At 40.8% G+C, this 23,641-nt stretch overlaps 1 protein-coding gene across 13 annotated transcripts in view; it reads right to left on the bottom strand.

Moving 5' to 3' along the window:
- The window catches only part of DCUN1D3 (defective in cullin neddylation 1 domain containing 3), a 42,308-nt gene that overhangs the window by 16,826 nt on the left and 1,841 nt on the right, over nucleotides 1–23,641 (bottom strand). For 3 of the 13 annotated variants that reach the window (XM_078440102.2, XM_078440103.2, XM_060648697.3), the window contains exons 2-4: nucleotides 23,115–23,218; nucleotides 20,491–20,577; nucleotides 791–921 (exon numbers count right to left, since the gene is read on the bottom strand). The exons of 4 other annotated variants lie outside the window; for them this stretch is intronic. The gene's annotated coding sequence lies outside the window, so the exon portion shown is untranslated. Of the gene's footprint in view, nucleotides 1–790; nucleotides 922–20,490; nucleotides 20,578–21,092; nucleotides 21,117–22,367; nucleotides 22,542–23,114; nucleotides 23,219–23,641 lie in introns of those variants that run through there. 6 more of the 13 variants (XM_060648700.3, XM_060648698.3, XM_078440104.2 and 3 more) reach the window with 6 other exon arrangements.

Here is a 23,641-nt window from a genome sequence, read left to right as displayed (position 1 = left end):
AGGCCAGTATGGGCTGGCTAGAACAAATACCACTTGCCAAATGCAACCAAGCCAACACACGCATGTACTATAAAGTTTCCAAATACCAAATAATGAAGCATTTTTGGTCTCTGAGCTCCAGTAATGAGCTACATGTTTAATCCCATATGACTCAAAATAACCAAAAAAGGGTCATATCATTTTACTGACCCACACTTGGAATCTTTTTGCTGTCACTATTGATCAGGACAGACTACCCACTTATGTGCAAAGCAGGCATCATTAAGGGGCACCAGATTTCTAGGTTGACTACTCTGTTTCTGTACAAACTTTTTCAACGTTTTTTTGTTTTTGTTTTTGTTTTTTAATTTATTTTTGGACAGAGAGAGACAGAGCATGAACGGGGGAGGGGCAGAGAGAGAGGGAGACACAGAATCGGAAACAGGCTCCAGGCTCCAGGCTCCGAGCCATCAGCCCAGAGCCTGACGCGGGGCTCGAACTCACGGACCGCGAGATCGTGACCTGGCTGAAGTCAGACGCTTAACCGACTGCGCCACCCAGGCGCCCCTGTACAAACTTTTTCAATTTCCTTCCTGGTCTAAGACCTGAGGGCTGTGTTGGATCTGTGCTCTGTGGCACTGTAATAAAAATGGCATGCCTGTTTGCACTCTTCATCTCTGGCTCTACACTGCTTGTTTTCTTTCTTAGGATGCAGCAGCCTCATTAGGCCCTGCTGAAGGTAAACCAGTGATTAGGCACTAATTCCCGGCTTCCAGTTAGCATATGGATACCAGCCACCCTAGAGGCTTACCTGATTGTGGTTGATTAGTCCTCAAACACCCAATTACCACATCACCTGTGCACTTTTCAGTCTCCTTCTGAGGAATTCAGTAGTCACAAATTGAAAATTAGTTAACTAGAGATCAGCTTTGTTTTTTGCCCCTAAGTAAAAGAAAGGCAAGAAAGGAAACTGAAATGAGTCAAAAGATGAGGAAGGAACCCAATATAAAGATGATAAATGACTGCATCCAAACGTCTAAAGGGGCACCAGAAGTACCACAAATGTATAGATGTGGTTTCTAGAGCCACATTTCCTCTAAGAATGCCTCAGGTTCATCATGTGGTAACTAATCAATCTCTTAAATGTCTGCTAATTCTTTAAAAAAAAAAAATCCAAATCCATTAAGGCCACATTTATCAGTTTTTTTCCTAGAGGCCCATGATGGAAGCTGACTGCTAATGCACAGCAGACGGGAAGAAGCAGAAGGAGAGAAGAGCTGTATAATAAAAGAATATCTGTTTTCAACCACATCAGTAAACTGGTCAGAGAAGTGAGGCCACTAAGGCTCTCTATCCTGCTGCCAAATTCAAAAATATTACATAGTTAGTCTGTAAAGTTTAGAAAATAGAAGCATAAAGATAAAAAAAAAAAAGTCCCCTAGTATCCCACTACTTACAATTAATATCTGAGTATGTCTTTTCAGTCTTTTACATGAGCACATATGGATGGCACAAGTAAAATACATGCATGTCCATATTATGCACATGGACTTTCAAACAAATGTGGGGTCATACCGTACATTCTATTTTGTAATCGTTTCCGTTGAACATTTTTTCATATAAATCTTGTGCTCTCATCCAACACTTTTAAAGAGCAGCAATTCAATGGTAGTACTGGTATCACCACTAACACACTAGTTACGTTATGTAACCCAGAGACTATTTATAGCCTACTATTCATTCTGTCAAAAATTCGGTGCTGTACTGCAGAGGGTGTGCAAAAAAAAGGTTGAGAGGGGCACCTGGGTGGCCCAGTCAGGTAAGCGTCCCACTTCGGCTCAGGTCATGATCTCACAGTTCATGGGTTTGAGTCCCATGTCAGGCTCTGTACTGACAATTCAGAGCCTGGAGCCTGCTTCATTTTCTGTGTTTCCCTCTCTCTCTGCCCCTCCCCACTTGTGCTCTGTCTCTCTCTCTCTCTCAAAAATAAATAAACATTAAAATTTTTTTAAAAAAAGATTGAGATTCTCTGTTGAAACATATTTAATATTCAGATAAGTCTTCCCCTGAATGGAGGTACCATAATAGGCTGATTTATGTCTCATTGTTGGACATTTAGCTTGCTTCCAATACTTCACTATTATAAATAATACTGTGATAATAAACAGAACAGGCAGTTAAAACTCAGCACATTTATAATTATTTCCTGAGAATAAATTCCTGTAAGTGGAACCAACAGATCAAAGGATTTGCAAACACACACACACACATATACAATTCCAATCTGAATTCCAAAGAATATCAACTTGTATAATGGCAATGTACTGGGAGTGTGTATTTCTCCCAACATTATCTTGTGATATTTGTCAACTAATTCAACCTCTTTTGAAAAATCCTTACCAAAAGCACATTAAGACATTATATTGAAGGGGAAATATCAAACCACCAAAGGAGAATGGAAACAGGTAAAGAAAGATCACTTGCTTCACTGTAAATCACATCAAAAAGGCTGACAAATCCAAGGATTCTGGCTTCAAGGATTTCAAGACAGTGTTGTTAAATGATGCAGAGTGGGGGGCAGAAAAAGATTACTCGTAAGGACACCTTTTAATTCTATCTAAATTGACACCCACTTGTCTGCTTCCCCAGTACCTAGGCTCTGCATCAGGTGATTACCTAGTTTTCACTAGAAGAGCCTTCTCTTGAACTCTTGGCCACATAGTTCAGGGGCTAAGAGTTCACCCAAGAGTTGGGTGGGGTTCATAATGGACTATGTGACTCAGGCCCACCAGAGCCTCACATGCCCTTGGCTTCAACTGACTGGGTTAGGGTTATGCAAGAGACCTAAGCAGACAGTGAATCTTAGCACTGCAAGTATGGGAAGTTGGAGCTGCTGTAGTCATCTTGAAAGAGCCACCAGAGAAAATAATAACGCCTATCAAAGAGTCACTGTGAAGATTAAATGGTCCCTTCTTATCAAATGGGTCTCAACTTAAATGTATATAAGACTCAAGAATAAAATCACTGCCAAGAGACAAGGATAAAATGAGTTTTCAAGGCATAATCTGTACCCAGAATCCAACTGTACTACCTAAAGTCAGATCAAGCCTGAACTCCAGTTATGTGAGCCAATAAATTCTTTTGCATAAACCGGGTATCAGGTTTACTGCCACAACAGAAAGAGTCCCTACCAACACACTGCTATGTCACTCCAAAGAAAGAAGGTCTGATGCCTAGGCTCTCTGATTCATCATCCAGAACCAATTTACTAGGCCACAATTTCAACCCAATACATCAAAGGAATCCATTAGCTGAACACCAGGACCAATAATCCCAAACTCAAGCAAACTGTAAAATTCTATTACAAGTGGGTGGGCCACTAGGATGCCATTTTTTTTTTTTTTTTTTTTTTAATATATGAAATTTACTGTCAAATTGGTTTCCATACAACACCCAGTGCTCATCCCAAAAGGTGCCCTCCTCAATACCCATCACCCACCCTGCCCTCCCTCCCACCCTGCCCTCCCTCCCACCCCCCATCAACCCTCAGTTTGTTCTCAGTTTTTAAGAGTCTCTTATGCTTTGGCTCTCTCCCACTCTAACCTCTTTTTTTTTTTTTTTTTTTTTCCTTCCCCTCCCCCATGGGTTTCTGTTATGTTTCTCAGGATCCACATAAGAGTGAAACCATATGGTATCTGTCTTTCTCTGTATGGCTTATTTCACTTAGCATCACACTCTCCAGTTCCATCCATGTTGCTACAAAAGGCCATATTTCATTTTTTCTCATTGCCACGTAGTATTCCATTGTGTATATAAACCACAATTTCTTTATCCATTCATCAGTTGATGGACATTTAGGCTCTTTCCATAATTTGGCTATTGTTGAGAGTGCCGCTATAAACATTGGGGTACAGGTGCCCCTATGCATCAGTACTCCTGTATCCCTTGGATAAATTCCTAGCAGTGCTATTGCTGGGTCATAGGGTAGGTCTATTTTTAATTTTCTGAGGAACCTCCACACTGCTTTCCAGAGCGGCTGCACCAATTTGCATTCCCACCAACAGTGCAAGAGGGTTCCCGTTTCTCCACATTCTCTCCAGCATCTATAGTCTCCTGATTTCTTCATTTTGGCCACTCTGACTGGCGTGAGGTGGTATCTGAGTGTGGTTTTGATTTGTATTTCCCTGATAAGGAGCGACGTTGAACATCTTTTCATGTGCCTGTTGGCCATAGGATGCCATTTAAAAGCTGATGTTACTAATGAGCAAAAGAACCTTTCCAACTGCAATTTTTATCACCTTTGGCCTCCTTCAAGCAGACAGGCCACAGAGCACTTAACAGCTGCTTTATTCTGTTGTGTACACTTTCTGTCATCCTCATGTTCCCAAGGAGGAACCTCCTCCCAGCACTCAGACACCACGTGAAAAGCTGTAAAGCAAGAGCTCCTGGAAGTCTTCCTCTGTATAGTAACAACATGATCAATCTTCCAGCTGAAATAGGTATCTCATCTAAACCACATCCTATGAAACTGAAAGACCAGATCTGACCAGAATTTGACTGCCCTCTTGGTTTCAGTTACTATTGCTGAAACCATTTCTCTTTGGTTTCAAGCACTGAAGAGCCTATTTAGAAAGTATTCCGGTTTTTTGAGATCGAGCCCCATGTTGGGCTCCATGCTAGACTGGAGCTGTTGAAGATTCTCTCTCCAGGGGCACCTGGGTGGCTCATTCAGTTAAGCGTCCAACTCCTGATTTCAGCTCAGGTCTTGATCTCACAGTTAGTGAGTTTGAGCCCCACATGGGGCTCTGCACTGATAGTATGGAGCCTGCTTGGGATTCTCTTAATGGATAAAATAAACTTAAAAAAAAAAAAAAAAAAGATTCAGGGTGCCTGGGTGGCTCAGTCAGTTGGCATCTGACTTCGGCTCAGGTCATGATCTCACAATTCTTGAGTTCAAGCCCCATGTCGGGCTCTGTGCTAACAGCTCAGGGCCTGGAGCCTGCTTCGGATTCTGTGTCCCCCTCTCTCTCTGCCCCTCTGCCACTCCCGCTCTGTCTCTCTCAATAATAAATAAACATTAAAAAAAAATTATCTCTCTCCCTCTCTCTGCCCCTCCCCCGCTCATTCACACGTGCACCCACTCTCTCTCCCTCTTGAAAGACAGCAAGACAGAAAGCAAGAAAGAATTCAGGTTTTAAAAACTGTGACAGTAAATGCTCGTTTTTGTGTGTCTTTATTGGAAATCCATTCCCTGCAGGTTGAAACTTGAGGCCCCAAGGTTTGGGCTTTTTTTTCCCCCCAGTTACTTATTTCACAGATGCGTACTCACATGGCATGAAGCCAAAGTATTCATTAACACGTGTAAAGATAAGCAGATAATTAAATCAAAATAGACCCCTATACCTGATGGCTGGGATCACAGTATTAGAGACTTGGTAAAAGACACATCTGATGATTCCAGCCCAGTTCTTGCCCACTTCCCGCCCATATTGACCTGCCAAAATTGCTGCCACCAAATGGTCACTGCAAAGCTATCAAAACTGTGCCCTAACAGCTAGGCCCTATTTTCATAAAACCGATTATGAGGAAATCCTAAAATAAAGCAGCAGTACCATAAGCTCTTTTGGTCATCAGTATCTTTGAAAATCTGATAGGACAGCTTTGGACCCAGAATAATCTGTAGATACATACAAATACACGCAAAGCTTGCATCCAATGACTGAGGTCTATGAAAATACATGGAACTTTTCCAAAATGCATCAGGATTTTATCTACACTGCAACCACATTGATTCTGTCCATCCAGAAAACCCACTTGCAGATAGTGTAGCTCCTACAGCTGCCCCAGTACAGTCTCATGCCTTCGGAGAAAGGCAGGACATGCTCTGCACACAGATGACTGAGTCTGTACAGTTCAGCTCTGTCTGCACCCCAGCACACACTTAATCACCCGTGCCTCGGTTTTCTCACCTAAAAACTAGGAAAATCAAAGGGTCACCGTGAAGAATAAATGGCTCCTTCGCATCAGGTGGGACTCCGTTCTAATGCTGAGATGCCTTTACTGTTCAACCAACCTCAAATTCCATCTCCATCCAATCTGACACACTATTTTATTTCTTCCCAGCACATTCCACTCTCTGAAATTCTTGTTAACTTACCTGTTGTCTGCTCCCACTACTAGAAGGCAAATGCCACAGGAGCAGGGATTTTATCTTATTCACCTCTTTGTCCTGTGCACCTAAGTTGTGTCACATAAGCAACAGTTTGATAAATATCTGTTGAGTGAATAATAGTCGCTGAGATCTACTGAACACTTCTATACAAGGCACTCACTAGTCTATGTACATTAAGTGTATTAACTCATGATTGAATAAATGAGGAGTCCAACATACTTAGCACTGTCCCTAGCACAAGTTAGAACTCAACAACTGGTAGCCATTTATACCAATTCTATGATGTTACCAAATACTAAAAGGGGGTTAAGCCCTAAGTATGGAGAATTTAATTTCACTTCTCCAGAACTGCTTCCTAAGGTCTAACTTCTCCTGGACTCCTCTCCTCCCAGTACTTCACTACCTTCAGAGAGAAGAGAAGAGTAGGAACTGTCCCCTTATTCCCTACCTCATCATTTCCCAGATAATGTAAAACACAGCTTCTCAGCCAGCATATACCACTCTCCACATGCCACAAGCTAATTTTCACCTCAAACCCAACAAGAGCCAAAGTTAAAGTTGAAATAGAACATATTCATCCTGTTGAGCCTCTCTTTAACCTGCACCCCAGCCCCTTGGAAAAAATTCACATTAATGATGGATATCGATATCACTCCGGCCTCTCCTTTTAGCAAGGGAGAAAGTCCAAAGAGTTCATTCAAGCCACTGCCATGTGGCACTCTAGGAAGCTCCAAGGGTTTGCCAGTCAGGTGAACTCCAGTAAAAAGCCTTCTGGTGCTGGTCTGAACTACATCTTCTCTACCTCAGTAAACTACGGCATCACACATTTAAGGTGTTTGGAGATGCAAGAGCAAAACCCAGCAGTTTTCTTGAATACTGCATATTGAACATGAAGAACACACAGCCATTTTATACTGCTATTCCACTGTTGTATTTACTAAAAGTCGCTTGATGACACAGTGGCTTTTAACTCTGAGGGTTAAAGAGCATACCTCATCAAAGATAGTAAGAGATACGGACCATCAAGGTCCTGCATCTCGTTAGAACCACAGGGGACAACGGACTATGTTTTAGATGACAGCAAGAAAAGAAAGGCCAAGAACGAAGGGCCTTCAAAGCTAGATGCATTTGCCAAGAAAGCAAAGGGCAGATTCCACCTCCGCTGGCTGGCAGGCAGGCCCACACATTCTGCTTAACCATGTGAAACAGCTAGCTTTTGCTCTCTCCGCCCCCGGGCCCAGTTATGATATTTGGGTAGCAACACCAGTGACTTTTCTAGGAGAGTGTTTTATAAAAATAGAGCTTCCAATTTTAGGTCTAAAATTGAAAAGAAAAATAGCCAGAATTAGAAATCTGTTTTAACACAATACATTGAAAATTACAAGTTTAAGTGCCGGTAGCTAAGGACGGGGATCACACCACCACATGACTTCTCAGTGAGTCACAAAAAATAGTACAGGTTTGTTGAACAGTGGACACCGGTAATAAGAGTTAAAGAGGTCCACTTGTGTCAGATGATGGAAAACCAAACGGACACTCCTGCATTTGTTTCAGCAATGGCAAAACAGACACAAATGAACGGCAGCAGCAATTTACAAGACAGAAATGTTCATACACCTTTTGTGAGGCTAGTCAAAGAGGAAATGTTTGAAACCCTGAATATGACTCATTTTTCAGAAGTTAAATCAGTTTAACAAGAAAAAAAGTCCTCTACACTATTAATAAATCACTAACTGAAACATTTCTGGATTTCTAATAGCCATTCTTGATTAACATACCTTTGTGTCAAAGCAAAAGCCAAGTGCAGGCATTTCACAGCAAACTGCTACCCTTTCAGTTATGAGAACCACTCTGGTGGAACTAGATGGGAGCAACAAGAATTAATCTTCAGGCCTAGATGGATACTGTCTTGATAATAAGACAATAAAGACCTCCCCAAAGGGCTTCTGGGTGCCATAAATTATATAACAAATCCACTTCTGCCAGGCAGCCAGGATTAACTCCTATTCACCCAGGGCACTACTCCTCAGTATCACCAACTGGCTTATCAAAATGAAAGTCATTATCCACCACTGCCCTGAGAAAGGCACAGCACATTTCTCACTGCTCATCAGTTGGCTGACACCAACTACTCACTGCAAGAGAAATCAACCTAACAATCTTATAAACAAATTTGATACTTGTTTCTTGCAGGCCAAAAGTTTTTTTAAATCCAGAAAGGAAAAGTATTTTGTTGGTTTCTCCTCCAGTAAGTTCTCCGGACTGAATTTTTATAGGAACTGCCTATGCTGACATTTTATTATAGTAGACAATTTGGGGTTTTTTTTTTATTTTTTTTTTTATTCATTTTTGAAGGAGAGAGAGGCAGAGCATGAGTGGTAGGAGGAGCAGAGAGAGAGAGACAGACAGAGAGACACAGAATTCGAAGCAGGCTCCAGGCTCTATGATGTCAGCACAGAGCCCGACGCAGGGCTCAAACCCATGAACCATGAGATCATGCCCTGAGTGGAAGTCAGACGCTCAACCAACTGTGCCATCCAGGCGCCCCTATAATAGACAATTTGTTATTTCTATTATGCATTCAAAGCTTGAATGCATTATGTATCCTTTACTCCTATTGAACATAAACATTCATGACACCAAAGCAGATAGCCAAAAATAACACGTGCACAGAAGATAAAGGATATTATTATTATTACATCTTAGATTACAAGTTCTAAGAAGGCAGGGAGTGTGCATGGTAACGTGAAAAGAGCTAACTGGCATCTAACAAACATTTTCTAAAGAATAAGCACCTACTTTGTACCAAGCACACCGCACATATCTACCTACATGCATGGTACTAGCCAGTTTTACACAATCACGTCCACAAATGCTTACATGAGTTTTACAATGTACTACCCAACATTTTCAAATCATTTTACACATATGAACTAATCCAACAATCATACCCTAGTAGGTAGGTGTTATCACTGTTTTATAGATGAGAAAACTAAGACACAGAAAATACCAATAACTTATATAAGGGCACACAGCCAGCAAGTGGCAAAGCTAAAATTCAAAACCATGTTTTACTGTTTTTCATAATTAAGGATAATGCTTTTCAAACCCACAGTTTTTAAAATATGGAAATTTAAACTAACTCTTTCAAAAACCATACTAAAATAGTTTTTTGGGGTGCCTAGCTGGCTCAGTAGGTAAAACATGCAACTCTTGATCTCAGCGTTGTAAGTTCGAGCCCCAAGTTGGGTACAGAGATTACTTAAAAATAAAATCGTTAGGGGTGCCTGGGTGGCTCAGGCAGTTAAGTGTCCAACTCTTGATTTCGGCTCAGGTCATGATCTCACAGTCCTGAGACTGACCCCCGCTCGGGCTCTGCACTGGGCATGGAGCCTACTTGGGATTCTCTCTCTCCTCCCCCTCCCCTGTGTGTGCTCTCACCTCTCTTTCAAATAAAATAAAATAAAATCTTAAAAAAAATTTTTTTAATGTTTATTTATTTTTGAGAGAGAGGCAGACAGAGTGTGAGCAGGGGAGGGGCAGAGAGAGAGGGAAACACAGAATCTGAAACAACTCCAGGCTCTGAGCTGGCAGCACAGAGTCCAATGTGGGGCTTGAACCCACAAACAATGAGACCATGACCCGAGCCAAAGTCAGACGCTTAACCAACTGAGCCACTCAGGAGCCCCAAAATAAAATCTTAAAAAAAAATTTTTTAAATAAAATGAATAGTTTTTTGTGTGGTATGTATAAGCTTTCAGTTACTGTGAAATGAGAGACAGAACAAGATCACTGCCTTCCACTTTAACTGCAGCCTTCAGTGAGAATGAACACTACCCCCTGACCAAATACACATGTAAATACACATATAACTCAAAAGTTTCATGAAGCAATATTTACCTTACCCTCACTTCTAGGATGCACTATAATTTATTCCTTTTCTTTAATTTGGTTTTTAACTTTTGATTATACTCACTAGATATGACCCACAGTGAGAAACTCTCAAGATCAAACTTAAAGGTCCCCTTCAATAGCCTAATTGTGCCAGACAAAATACTAGGCATTTTAGAGTCATGACAGCAGTTAATCCCCACATCTACCCTACGAAGTTGGTACTGCTGATACACTGAAATAATCTCAGAAAAAACCCACTTTACCCAAATCCCTACACTGTGGCACAGAAAAGCTCACCAAACTGTCCATCTGCTCCCCCAGTTTCCCAGGTTCTTTTCAGTGAGGTGGGGAAATGTGTCTATTTCTGGCCAATGAGCTGTAGGCAGTTGTGATTCTTATCGTTTCTAACCCTAAACACTGAGCTGGCACGTGACATCCCAGCCATCTCTTCCCCTGCCATGGTGACCAAGATAGTACACAAGAGTGGAATCTTCATTAGCCTGGGCCTCTGAGTGACTGTATAGAACAGGGCACCCTTCAGCCTACTGACCCATGCGGGACATCCAAACAATAAAGTTTTATCAGATTAAGGCAGACTTTATAAATTCTGACTCTTGACTATCTACCCATCCTCAGTAATTCTACAGTTCAGGCCCCTGACATCTTTATTGGAGCACCCTCACAAATACTTTCCCTACTTCTGGGATTGCTCCCTCCAACCTCTTTCACACTGTCACCGGAATGATCTTTTACACACACACACAAACACACACTTGACTATGCTGCGTCCCTACTCAAAATTATTTAATAGTTCCCCTTCACCTACAAAACACAATCCCAAACTCAATAAGGCGTACAAAGAAAGCCCTTCTGAGTCTGGCCTCAACTACTGTCATTCTCCCCATCTCATATATTCCCCATCCCTCAGCCATAAACACCTGCCATTCCCCAAAATGCCACGGCTTCTCATGCTTAGGTTTACACATCCTGTTACCTCTACTGAACGCCATCTCACTCTCTGGTCTATGTCTGTCAAGCTCAGCTGAGATTTTTACCTCCCACAGGACTCCTCTCCTGACTCCTTCAAGCTGACCTAGAGCCTTTCTGCCCCTCCACATCTTCATTTATGGCAGATATTTTTTGGCAACGGTTTTACATTTTCTAGTTGTTCTTATGTCTCTTTTCCTACCACATCATAAGGGCCTTAAGAACAAGATACACAAAAGGCACTTAAATGTACCGGAATGAATAGCTGGCAACCTATAAACACACGTTGTGCATCCAATCCCAGTGTCAGTCCTTTAAGAAAAATTCAGACCACACACACTTCATTTTGAATACAATGGTGAAAGCATCTAATCTGAAGGCCAAATTTTTCTAGGTTACAAAGCTAGTTTTGAGTTTCAGAAGTTCCCTATGAATGATCCACATTCTGTCTGGGAAAGCTGGTCCCCTGCTCATATACGTCTAATTTGAAAACTATATAGGATGGTTCTTCTTAGAATATCTTGCATCTGTTTGGAAACTGAGAGTGCTATTAACAGTGTGTTTTTAAAAGTTTTGTTGGGGTGCCTGGGTGGCTCCGTCAGTTAAGCGTCCGACTTCGGCTCAGGTCATGATCTTGCGGTTTGTGAGTTCGAGCCCTGCGTCGGGCTCTGTGCTGACACCTCAGAGCCTGGAGCCCGCTTCCAATTCTGTGTCTCCCTCTCTCTCTGCCCCTCCCCTGTTCATGCTCTGTCTCTCAATAATAAATAAACGTTAAAAAAATTAAAAATAAAAGTTTTGTTCTGTTAAGCTGCTACTGTAATCAAAAGCTCTTTCACTTCAGTGGGCTGAGTCAGAAGCACTAAATGCAGGAGACCTGCAGAACTTGGTGTTGAGTGAGTCAACTTAAGCATTGTATGCAAATGGTAAAGCGACAAATCAGACTGAGGGGAAACTTGGGCCAAACTACACAGAGGGAAGGAAAAACTGTAACCTTCCAAATGGGGAAAAGGCAACTGGAAAGATTTTTACCTGTTGCATAACATTTTATTATCTCTCTCTGCTAGGCCGAGCAATGGTTTTGAGCTGGAACTTAGAAAAGCAAATGCCCTGACAAACTAAGTAATTCTGGTTCTTTGATTAGGGAAGTTTAGAGTTAAGAGTTAAAGCCGGCAATTATTATTATTATTTTTTTACTTCAAGTTACCATGAAAGTTCAATTTCCAACAAGAATTAAAATGTTAGTCTTCCACGAGAACACCAGAGTAAGTCGTCTTACTCCAGTAAGTGCTGGAAACATGGAAGAATGACTTGAGAAGGTTTAGAACTCTACCACTGTTTGTACATCTTTCATTCTGACTCTAAATTACATTTTATCTTTTTAAATGTGTGATCTTGAATGCTTACACTTCTGTGGAGATTCTACTACCATGGAGATAATTATTTGTATGACTGGGAAAGAATAGTATTTCATGGGGCTCTCATCTTTAAAGGCCCAACGACTCAGCTGCCCACAAGATATCTTAACCAAGACTCATTGATCCAATGGCAATTTTCCAAGAAGAGAAAGAAATAAACAACCTCACTCTAGCTTTGCAAATCCTAGTCTACAGACCAAGGGCAAATGTCACGACTCCTCTCCATCCCCTTTTAGGATTTCCTCCGACTCACCAGCAATAATATATAAGTAATGACTAAACTCTGCGCCAAGGAAAATGGACTCTGAAAGACATCTACAATGAGTAAGGCAGTCTTGTGAATCTGCACAAAGGATGAATGTCATATATGTCATGAAACAGATTTTAGTGGAGAAAAAAAGATTTTTTAATCCTGCAAAATTATAGGCCTGAGTAAAGGCTTTTTCCCTTTCCCAGTGTGCCCAATACCACAAGTCACCACTTCTCTCAGGAGACAAAACTGTATGAATGACAAAACGAAAATTTACCAAGTATTGAGGGCTTGTGGCTTGGAACGTTAGATTTACCTCAGTTGGGAAACATCTGAAGAGTTTCTCATTATGAAATCAAGTAGAAACTCTGTATTAAATAAATGAAGGAGGAAAATCATCTTGGGCTACATCATTGTCACCACTGTGCTCAATTTTGACCTCATCTTGACTAGATAACACACAGCACGAAAGGTAATAGACACGGAACCACCTTTATAGCAATTCTTTTAAATTACAATTTGAAACATTAAACTATTACACGGAACTATACCAGATGCATGGGCCTTTATGCTGAAGTAATTACAGAACACTATCACTTGCAGAACACTGGCCAACAAGCAAACTAGATAATGAAAGATGACAGTGTGAAGATACACAGAAAATGTCAAGGGAACACAGGTAATTAAGGTTCAAAACAAAACAAAAAAACAATCTCGAGAAAACAGACTACATGTGAAAGCAACTTTCTTGGCTCCTGTTATGCAATCAAGATTTCAGTTTTATTCTAGGGTTTTCCTTAAAAAGAAAGCACCTCCCACAATACTTTTGTTTCTTTCTTTCTTTTTTTTTTTTTTTTTACCATTGCTCAGTTTACTTCTCACGACGCCCATTATGTTATGAGCCAATAAAACAAAAGTGAAATAAAATTTTAAATAAAGCTTGTCTCAGTGTTTAACTTCATTTTAGGGCAGGTGTCACACTATACCTTTAAAGAAGTTACCAGTAAGATTAAGATAGGGCACAGCCTCAGCCTTCCAGAACCTAGAATACATGCACTAGCATGCATTCAAGAGAGAGGATTGGCAATAAATAAATAAATAAATAAATAGTAAGTAGATAGATCGATAAATAAGTAAGAGTGAGAGAGAGCACGAGGGTTGGCTTTTTCTCCCTCCCCAACAGAATAGGTCAGAATCCTAGCTGCTTCTATGGGGAGTCCCAACCCCAAAAAGTGAAAGGAAAAAAGATCAATCCAGGTTGTAGGAAAACTGCTTAGAGTGAAAGAGAAAGCATTACTACTTACTTTTCATTCGTTACAAAAAAGCCACCACTACTAACATCTACAATATTTTAAATTCTATACAGCCTACTTACGGATATCTTCACCATGAATGCAGAAATAGAAATTTGTCAATTTGCTTGAGTCTTTAAATCCACTCAAATTTGAACCTGTTCTGCTGTGTCCCCCAGAGGACTTCATGAAGGTGTGGCACTGGAGCAGAATTAATGAACCTTAGAATTACAAACTTCAGCCTTTCCTAGACAGCCTTTATGATCTTACATATCCATTTACCATCAACTATAGTTCACCCAATATTTTTCTTAAAAGCATAAAAAAATCATACCCACTTTAATATTATCTTAAGCAACACTATCCATGAAGTCACAGGTCTGGGCATGCTAGTTTTGTTTTCATTAATACACAGTAAAATACAGAACTAGTAAACAAAAAGGTCTCATCTGTGTACCACCAAAAATCTTATGTACCATCAATAGTACAAAAAAAACACTTTTGCGTGCTCATTTCAGCAGCATATACACTAAAAATATAACCAAAGCCACACTTTGAGAAACAGTGATTTCATCTCAAATCCTTTATGTCACAGTTAAGGAAACAGACTCAAAGAGGGCCTGTAACTTGCTCAAAAATACAGAATAACTGGTGGTGGAGCCCAGACTAGGATCTAAGTCCAGTGGTGGTCCCACCAGAGTAGAATCTCCAGATGGGTGAGCTACAGGGAGAATTAGAGAGCTGGCCTTAGGGGAGTTCACCAACAACTGAACCTCAAGCAGCTGGTAAGCCCTTTACCAGTGTATCTGGGCTTTTCACTTTCTCTGAGAAGCACACACATAACGTAGTACTTGGCTAGCTGACTCTCCAAGGTTTTTCTAGACTGGCTGAAATAGACTCGCTGTTTCCTTCCCAAAGTCTCATGTGATTATGCCCAATTCAATGCACTCAAGGTATACTGCAAAAGATAAAAATGTCTCCTGGATCAGTTTCCCTTTTTTTTGGTTTAACAGTACCTTTGCTACTGAGCCCCAGTGCCCATTGCTGGACTCCTGCATGCTCTATAGTTTCAGGGAGATTTTCCATCTCTTAGTTTTAGGCCAGCTCTGGAAATGGGCTGGAAGTTTCCATCACAGAGTCACTCCTATACTTCCCAGATACCCAGAGCAGGTTTTATTTTCAAGTGACAGATAACCTGTGTCTATTGTGTGCCCAGCAATGTTTTATACGCTGTCCTATATGTCTCCCTATAAAAGGAAGTAAAATGATATAGTTCCTGGCCCCTTGAGACATGCCAACCCAGGTGAGCTTAGCTATGTATGCACATAGCTAATAATAGCTGATGTTCTTAGATGTGTGTGTGTATATATATATATACACACACACATCCATACATGCCAGGCACGGTGCCAAAGCCTTCAAATGGACTGTCTTACTGACTTACAAGTATTTGCTATGATTATCCTCCCTTTATACATGAAAAATATAAAAATGAGACTTAGAGATGTTAAGTGGCTCATCCAAGATCAACATTTAAGTAGGTGGTAAAGTTCAGACTAAAACCCAGGCTAGGCTGATGCTCTTAACCAGTGCACTATGTACACCTGAATCTTTTTAACGTCATACCAAAAGAAAACATGAATATTGTGTAATTGATTTCTTATTAAGGGAGCTCATTTCTTGCACTAGGCAAGTCTAGAGATACAGCACCTGTGAAATCCAAGAAACTATAACACATTCTGAGAATGCCAGTTCATATTGACTGAGGGAGAAGTTTGTTCTTTTGTAATCTGAAGCTATTTAATTTGCACTCTCTTGACCAAAACCTCCATCAAATTAACAGTAAATGCATACTGTTACTTCTCACCTAAATTAACTTTAGGTAGCCTTCTCTAGGTAGCATCTACTTATGGAATGCAAAGCTGGATTATTAGTGTAGTAGAATAAAAAAATATATTTGGTCTTTGTCCCCAGTTTGTGCCAGAGCTCCTAAAACTCTTGGTATATCCTTACAGACAGAAGTGTCCTTTGTTATTCATAAGGATCCTGGTTGGACCACACTGGAACTTATGCTAATGAGGTGACTCAGGGTGGGCCCTTAGATACCTTCACGGCAGAGGCTGGCCTCACCAGAAAGAGCAGACACAAGATTAAAAGGTTGGAACTTTCAGCCTCATCTCCAGACCACAGGGAAGGGGCGAGAAGGGTGGCTGGAGTTTAATCACTAGGCTGATGATTCAATCAGTTATGCCTACATCAAGGAACCTCAACTGAAACTAAAACCAGGCTAGGGGAGCTCCAGGCTTGGTGAACAAACACACTGATGTACTGGGAGGCAGCAATAACCAAGGGGGGACATGCAAGCTGTACCAATTCAGATCTTGTCTTATGCCCCTCTTCCAATTGGCTGTTCCTGGTTTGTATCCTTTATAATGAAACTGTAATCATAAATATGCTTTCCCCAGTTCTGTGAGTCAAATGTTCTGGCAATTATTGAACCTGGGGGAGGGAGGTTGTGAGGAACCCCAAATTTTTAGCCTGTCAGGCAGAAGTGCAGGTACTCTGGGGCTACCTGATACTTGTGGCTGGTATCTGAAGTGGGGCAATCTTATGAGACTGAAACATTAACTTGTGGGGTATGCACTCACTCCAGGCAGTTTGTGTCAGAATTGAATTGTTGGACACTCAGGTTGTGTCAGAGAATTGTTGTTGGAACATAATTAATAACCTCAGAAAAAGAGGTTTACGTTAAAACCAATCTAACTGGTGCTCAGAAGCCACTTCCCTGCTTGATCTAATCATTAAATCTATAGCTGTCACCAATTCAGAGCACTACTTGACATTTTCAGTGCAAGTAGAAAATATGGCTCTATGGACAGATCTGCAAGTACCTGGTAGAATAAAATTTCTTTTAAAAGAAGAAAGCTTGGGGCGCCTGGGTGGCGCAGTCGGTTAAGCGTCCGACTTCAGCCAGGCCACGATCTCGCGGTCTGTGAGTTCGAGCCCCGCGTCAGGCTCTGGGCTGATGGCTCGGAGCCTGGAGCCTGTTTCCGATTCTGTGTCTCCCTCTCTCTCTGACCCTCCCCCGTTCATGCTCTGTCTCTCTCTGTCCCAAAAATAAAATAAAAAACGTTGAAAAAAAAATTTTTAAAAAAAAAAAGAAGAAAGCTTATGGACTAATTTGACCTGCTAAAGAAAACATGGAATGTTGTAGAAATTGAAACCAAAAATGATTATTCTTTAATAATTTAGGTTGTGATTTATTCCACATTTATTATAGTCTCCATGAGATTCTCTCCCATGAGAGAATCACGAGTTACCTCAATAGTTTACATTAACTGTTCCCTCTGGATAGCAGATGATGCTAAATGACAATCACCACCACCTAGTATTTGCTTCATTTGTACTTTTACCCAAACTCTAATGTGACCAGGGACATTACATTCCCTCCTGTTTACCAACTTCTGATTTGTCAAAAGTAAAATCAAAAGAGACAGAGAACTCAAAAAACTTAGGCCAGCACTCAGTAAGCAATCTTTAAGACCAATCTGATCAAACCAGATACTGCATCCCTGCATTCACCCCTCCCCATCAGAAATACACTTTCCAGTAATGGGAGAGAACACTTGTGGTCAGAGACCTGGTCAGGGCCCCTGGATTACCCAACTCCACAGGTTCCCCGTCCCTCTCCTTGGGAACACTGTTCCCCGAAGTTGCGCAATCTTGTGGGCCTGCTCCTTCCCTACCCACTCTTCCCCACCTAAGTGCCATCGTTAGCGTTTTCTACCCTTTCCCAGTTGGACCACCAATGGGCATTTCTCTTCACCCTATATATACACCCAGTCCACAATACCACTACCACCACCCCGACCACCTTGCCTTCCCAAAGTCCTTCCCTACACACCCTCTTCTTCCACCACTGAACCCACCTATCTAAATGCCTTCAGGGAGCACTTCAGTGGCTCAGTCAGTTGAGCTTCCGACTCTTGATTTCAGCTCTACTTCAGCTCGGGTCATATTCTTGGGTTTGTGGGACTGAGCGCTGTGTTGGGGGAGGCTGTTTGGGATATATTCTCTCTCTCTCTCTCTCTCTCTCTCTCTCTCTCTCCTCTCTGCCCCTCCCCCCCAAACTAAATAAACAGTACAATAAAGTAAAATAAAATAAAATAAAATAAAATAAAATAAAATAAAATCCTTCAAAAGTCTTTAGACTTTTCTCTTTCATAAAATGTTAGGAAACCCGCAAACTTTTCCTTACCATAGGCATTAGCCATAACCAACTGTTTTGAGTAAATGACTGAACAAATGACTAGTTGTTTCAAAAAAAAACTAATTTACTAGAGAAAAAGAACCATGGAAACATTCTAAAAAATGGAAACAGGGCATTCACTCTATCACTTCTCACTTTTGAATTCTACTCGGAAGCAAGAAAGTGTCATTCGAACTGAGAAAAATGTCTCCTCTGAGGACCTGGGAATTCCAGCGTATCCACGATCCTGCCACCTAGAACCCAGGCTACTAGAGTGCCAGCCCTCACTGCAGTGGATTCCTACCCTTCCCTTTCAGTTTAAAGAGCAGCCACTAGGTAATCAAGTAGATATAAAGCTAGAGTTTAACTGAAAACAAATTTGCTTCACAAAGAAAAAAAGAAAAAGAAAAAAAAAAAAAAAAGGAATGTGGCCATTGTAGTTCTTTCCCAGAGCTGTTCTAAAACTGTTCTGTCAATGGATATACCCAGGTTTTCCTGTTCGGATTCCAGGGCAAGTCACTGGGAAAAGGAAGTAGTGTATTTGGTTCAGCATTTTGAATAGGTATTCTCTACAGCCCACTGGCTTAAGAAATTACAGAGATAAAGCCTCAACTCCTATTTGAGAGAACTACTGTCACTTTCAGGAATACTGAGGAGAAAGGGCCAGCTACTTACAGGTGCCATTACTCACTTATAGCCTTATTTCACATATGCTTCAAAGGTGGTTATAAGGAGTCTTCCCTGAAAGAACAGCAGTTTGTGACAAAACGTTTGAGTGAAGAACTAAGAATATATAAAAGACCAAGCAGCAAGGATTTCAATTCAACTCAAACAAACTAAGTGCCTACAAAGACACATATGAAGTAGAGTAAATGAGAAAACAAAATTATCACAGAGAAGGCCCGATTCTAGTCCTATAGTTGCCAGTACTCCGCTCTGTAACTTCAAGCAAGTTTACCGTAACCTTTCTAGATTTCCATTTCCCGACTAAATCACCGCTTTTCAACCTGTTTTTGGCCTCAGAACGTTTTGTTCCATTGAAATCTTCTGTGGAAACCCAATATAAGAGAATATTAAAGTTAACTTTCACAGAGTGAAGCACAGTGGGCTGAAATGGAAGGGAGACAGCAAAACTCTCTCATCCCAACCACAAATGTACTCCAGCAACAACCCACAAGAGTTCCAAAGAGCCCAGTTTGAAACAAACACCACACCAGATAGTAAGGTTCTTTGAGGGTCTTTTTCCGGCTTCTTCCTAAACTGGAGAAAGAGGAATGAACTGCATTCAATACATTAAATGCTATCACTTGACTCTTGCTCAGAATCAAAATTATAGATCACACACCAACCCACTTTAAGCCAACACTGGAGAGACCAAACCCTTCATCAACCAACAAGAACTAAAAACTAGAACCAAACTCTGCTGTCCTGATAGGGTGGAAGCAATCTATTAATAAAATAAGGGGAGGCAAGTCTTTCCAGCACACTGTCTCCTAGAATGACAAGCAGAGACTGGGGCAGTAGCTACAAAAGATGCTAAACAACTCTCCAAAAACAGAAAGTCCTACACTATGCAGGGGGTACTATCCAAGATCCTCTGTCAGTCATATCTGGTCTGGCCTCAGTTACAGAATTATTTCCGGTCCTCAAGTCCTCAGGTTGAGCCCTCCAGCAGAGCATGGCACAACAGGGACAAAGAGAATGTTTCCTATAGCAATCTAAGCTTCCACACTGCAATTCAGCCCAAAACCCAACAACACAGCACAGCTCAAAGGATAGTCCTGAGCAAAGCCACACCCTCAGGAAGTCAGGAGGAGTCATTAACATGATACCTACCTTTCCATGCACTCTGGCTGGTATATGGGCACTGGCCATAGGTGGCTTATTTTGCCACAACAAGGGCTAATCACCACCTCAACACTGACTTACTGATCTTCCCTATTCTGATGTACAGTATTTAAATAAAGTTTCATTCACACACATCTAAAAGAAGATCATGTGGGACTTTCTTTCCCCCTCCCATTTTTTCCTTTCAGCATATCACAACTTCAAAGAATTAGAGTTTGAGCTTCCAACCCTTTTTCTCATTATTTTACTAAATTAATATGTTGAGTTATACTTTGTAATCGTTAATTAAATGGTGAGGTACTGTGATAATCTCTTTGTTCTCCCAAAAGAAATAAGACCTTCCATCACCTAGAAAAACAGACACAAGAACCAGTGAAACTAGATTTGAAGTGAAAGACACTAACTCAAACTCACTGGTCCTTTGTACAAAGAGCTTCAGAACACTGTGCAACATTTAGGGAGAACTGATCCTGGTTCACTGGTATCAACATCTGTAAAGAGACACAAAGAAGTAATTGTAAGTTATCAAGAGCCGGGGAAATAGGAGTTACCACGTAATTACCATTGTTTCAATCTGAGTTACCACATCTTCACCTCAAAACAACTGGCAGCCAGTGTACAATTAACTCTTACTGCAGCACAGATACCAAAACAGCAAAATCAGATTAATTTTAAGTCTACTGCAATACAACTCCAAAACTAAGTGGCATCAACTGGCCTCCTAGGTTGCCCACCTCTCAGAAGAGTTTGTCCAAAAGCCCCCAAAGTTCAAGAAAGAAATCAACTGGTACCCTAGATTAAAAGGCCAGCTCAACTCCAAGACTCCACATTCATTTAGATTGGTGGATTCTTTCCCCAAACACAATCAGTGGCCAACGTAGGAGTCAATGGCTTCTCCCCATGTTCAAGTCCCCTCCTACGTATCCACCCCCTTTCAGAAATTAGAAAAGAGCCACTAGTCTACAAACTAGCTGATAATATTTCAACCTACAGGATATTTTCATACCTGAGTTATAATAAGCCATTGAAATGAAGATGAATAGTAGACAGCTTAATAATCCATTGGCCAGAGCATCTGAAGCCCAGCATTAGCATACAAAGTCCAAAACTCTTTAACCTAGACCTATATATATATATATATATATATATATATATATATATACATACATATATATATAACATATATATATTTAACCTATATATTATATATATATATTTAACCTATATATATCATATATATATTTAACCTATATATATTATTTATATATATATATATATTTAACCTATATATATTATATATATATATATATATATATATCATCAGTTCTCCAATCTTTGACTTAGTCTGCAGTACAGAAGAGTGGAGTCTATTGTTTTCCTGGTCCTAGCTGTTCACTTCAGTCACTTGCTTGCTAACTAAAAGACTTTCCATTGGTATTCAAGTCGGAATTCAGTAATTCAGTACCAGGCTCTATTCCACCCCCCTCATTACCCTGAGGACTGCCCAGCAAGCCCTATTCGTTAGTTCTGGCAATCCACCTACCAATTCTACTAAAGTAGCAGAACTTAAAACAGGTGACAAGTCCTCAATTTCAGATTTGTTTTCCCCCAAACACTAAAAGGTTTTACTTAGCATTTCTAATACCGACTTTACTACAAATAGCCCAAGCAACATTTAAGTCTCTCAACCACATGGCTCAAAGGGCCAATTCACTCAAAGAACACACTAGTCACTGTTGTGGGGTTCAAAAGAAGAAAACAGCGTATTCTTTCTGTTTCAGCCCACTGTGACATGGCAGAAGAGGGCCAAATCAAGGAGGAGTCCTGATTGGACTTCTCAAGTGGACAATCTGGTCAAGGTGAGGCTGAAAAGCAGCTGACTATTGGAGATGAATGGCCCCAACAGAAGGCAAAAGTAGGTTACATCCCCTGGTTACATGCCAGCCCAAAGATGCCGACATAGTGGGATTCAGCCCACAATGGTCATTTATCTACTGTAATCCACCGAGTGAACTTTTAGCACCAACCTACACCTCAGCTCAGTTTTATTAGTCATCAGGCAGACCAGACAAGAGTGGAAATGTTGCAACATAAAACCTGCCTCCCTACAAAAAACAACTTCAAACTTAGATCCTGATGGACATCTTTGTAGACCAACAGGGTTATATTATTATCACTTGCCCAACCTTCAACCCTAAATTCATACACAGCTGGAAGCAAAGGAGGATTCATTTACTAGAACATATTCAGGGTACCCACTATGCAATTTTAAATAGCATACAAGACAAAATCCTCTAAGGAGAAAAAGTGTGCTCTCAGTTGAACATTTTGTTGAATTCTGAACACAGCTTGACATTTATCTGCCAGAAAAGACCCAGGTGACCACAGACGGCTCCTCTCCCACTCTCAGCAGGGCAACTTTTTTTTTTTTTAATTGCCAACAGTCCAACAGTACCTGCAAAACAGTAAGTGATAATACTCTACGAAAGGAAATAGAATTGATCAAAAAGGAGCATCACTTTCTATTTCCTTCTTCTTGCTCTTATTTTGCCTACCTGTTCTGAGCCTAGCCTCTACCTCTCTGACCTAGACTTTTTTCATTTCCTCTTTGCTCACTAGGCTCTGGCTGTTACTGCCTCCTCTTTCCCATCCTCCCTCACCTCCCTACCCCCTTTCCACCCCACCCCTTTCTTTCCAGACCCTGGAACTTGCCGAAGTCACTTCAGCCAGTTTCTGCACTAGCTAGTCCGAGAGGCTGGAAGGCTCTTCCCCTATATTTGCATGGCTAGCTTCTTTTTATTTAAAGCTCAGCTTGAGTGTTACCTCCTCAAGAAAGGTCTTCCTTGACTGCATCCCAATCACTTTCTATCACATCACTCTACTTCCTTCAGCATTTATTAAAATCTGATTTATTTGCTTATTTATTCTCTGTCCCCACACTCTCTAATGTAAGCTCCATGAAAGCTCAGACCTTATGATTGTGTTCACCTTTGCCCACCCAGAACCCAAAATACTGGCTAGCACTTACTTGCTCGTCAATAATGCTTGCTGAATGAATGAATTTTGGACTTTTTATACAATGGTTCCAAATCAATTAAGGTGAGAACAGTAGTCATTCTTTTTGTTACAGTTCTGTGAAACACATAAACAAGCTGTTACTTGTACAATCAAGGCATTAAATATTCTGTTTTATCAGGCTTGAAAGCCCTAATGAGTCGGATGGGACCCGTTATGATAATTCTCCTAGCAATATGCATATAAACTCAGTTATAGAGGGCCCGGATTTATGGACACTTTCTAATCAAAGGATCTCTAATATTTAGGCACTACCTATTAAAGTTCTTCAGAAAACACAGTTCAACATTCAACAGATTTCCAAAGAAAATATCAACACCAAAATAGGAATTCTTACATTTCACTCTAAAACTTCTAAGACAAGCTAAAAGAGCACTACTTGATTTTTTTTTTTTAAGCCAAGAGAACATCCATAAAGAGATCTTTCCAGTCATTATCTGCCTTGTTCAAATAATTTTTGCACATCCGTTATTGGTTTGT

Source organism: Panthera onca, chromosome E3, assembly GCF_046562875.1.
Source record: "Panthera onca isolate mPanOnc1 chromosome E3, mPanOnc1 haplotype 2, whole genome shotgun sequence".
In the NCBI taxonomy this organism is placed as follows: Eukaryota; Metazoa; Chordata; class Mammalia; order Carnivora; family Felidae; genus Panthera; species Panthera onca.
This window is presented reverse-complemented; position numbering and strand designations above follow the sequence as displayed.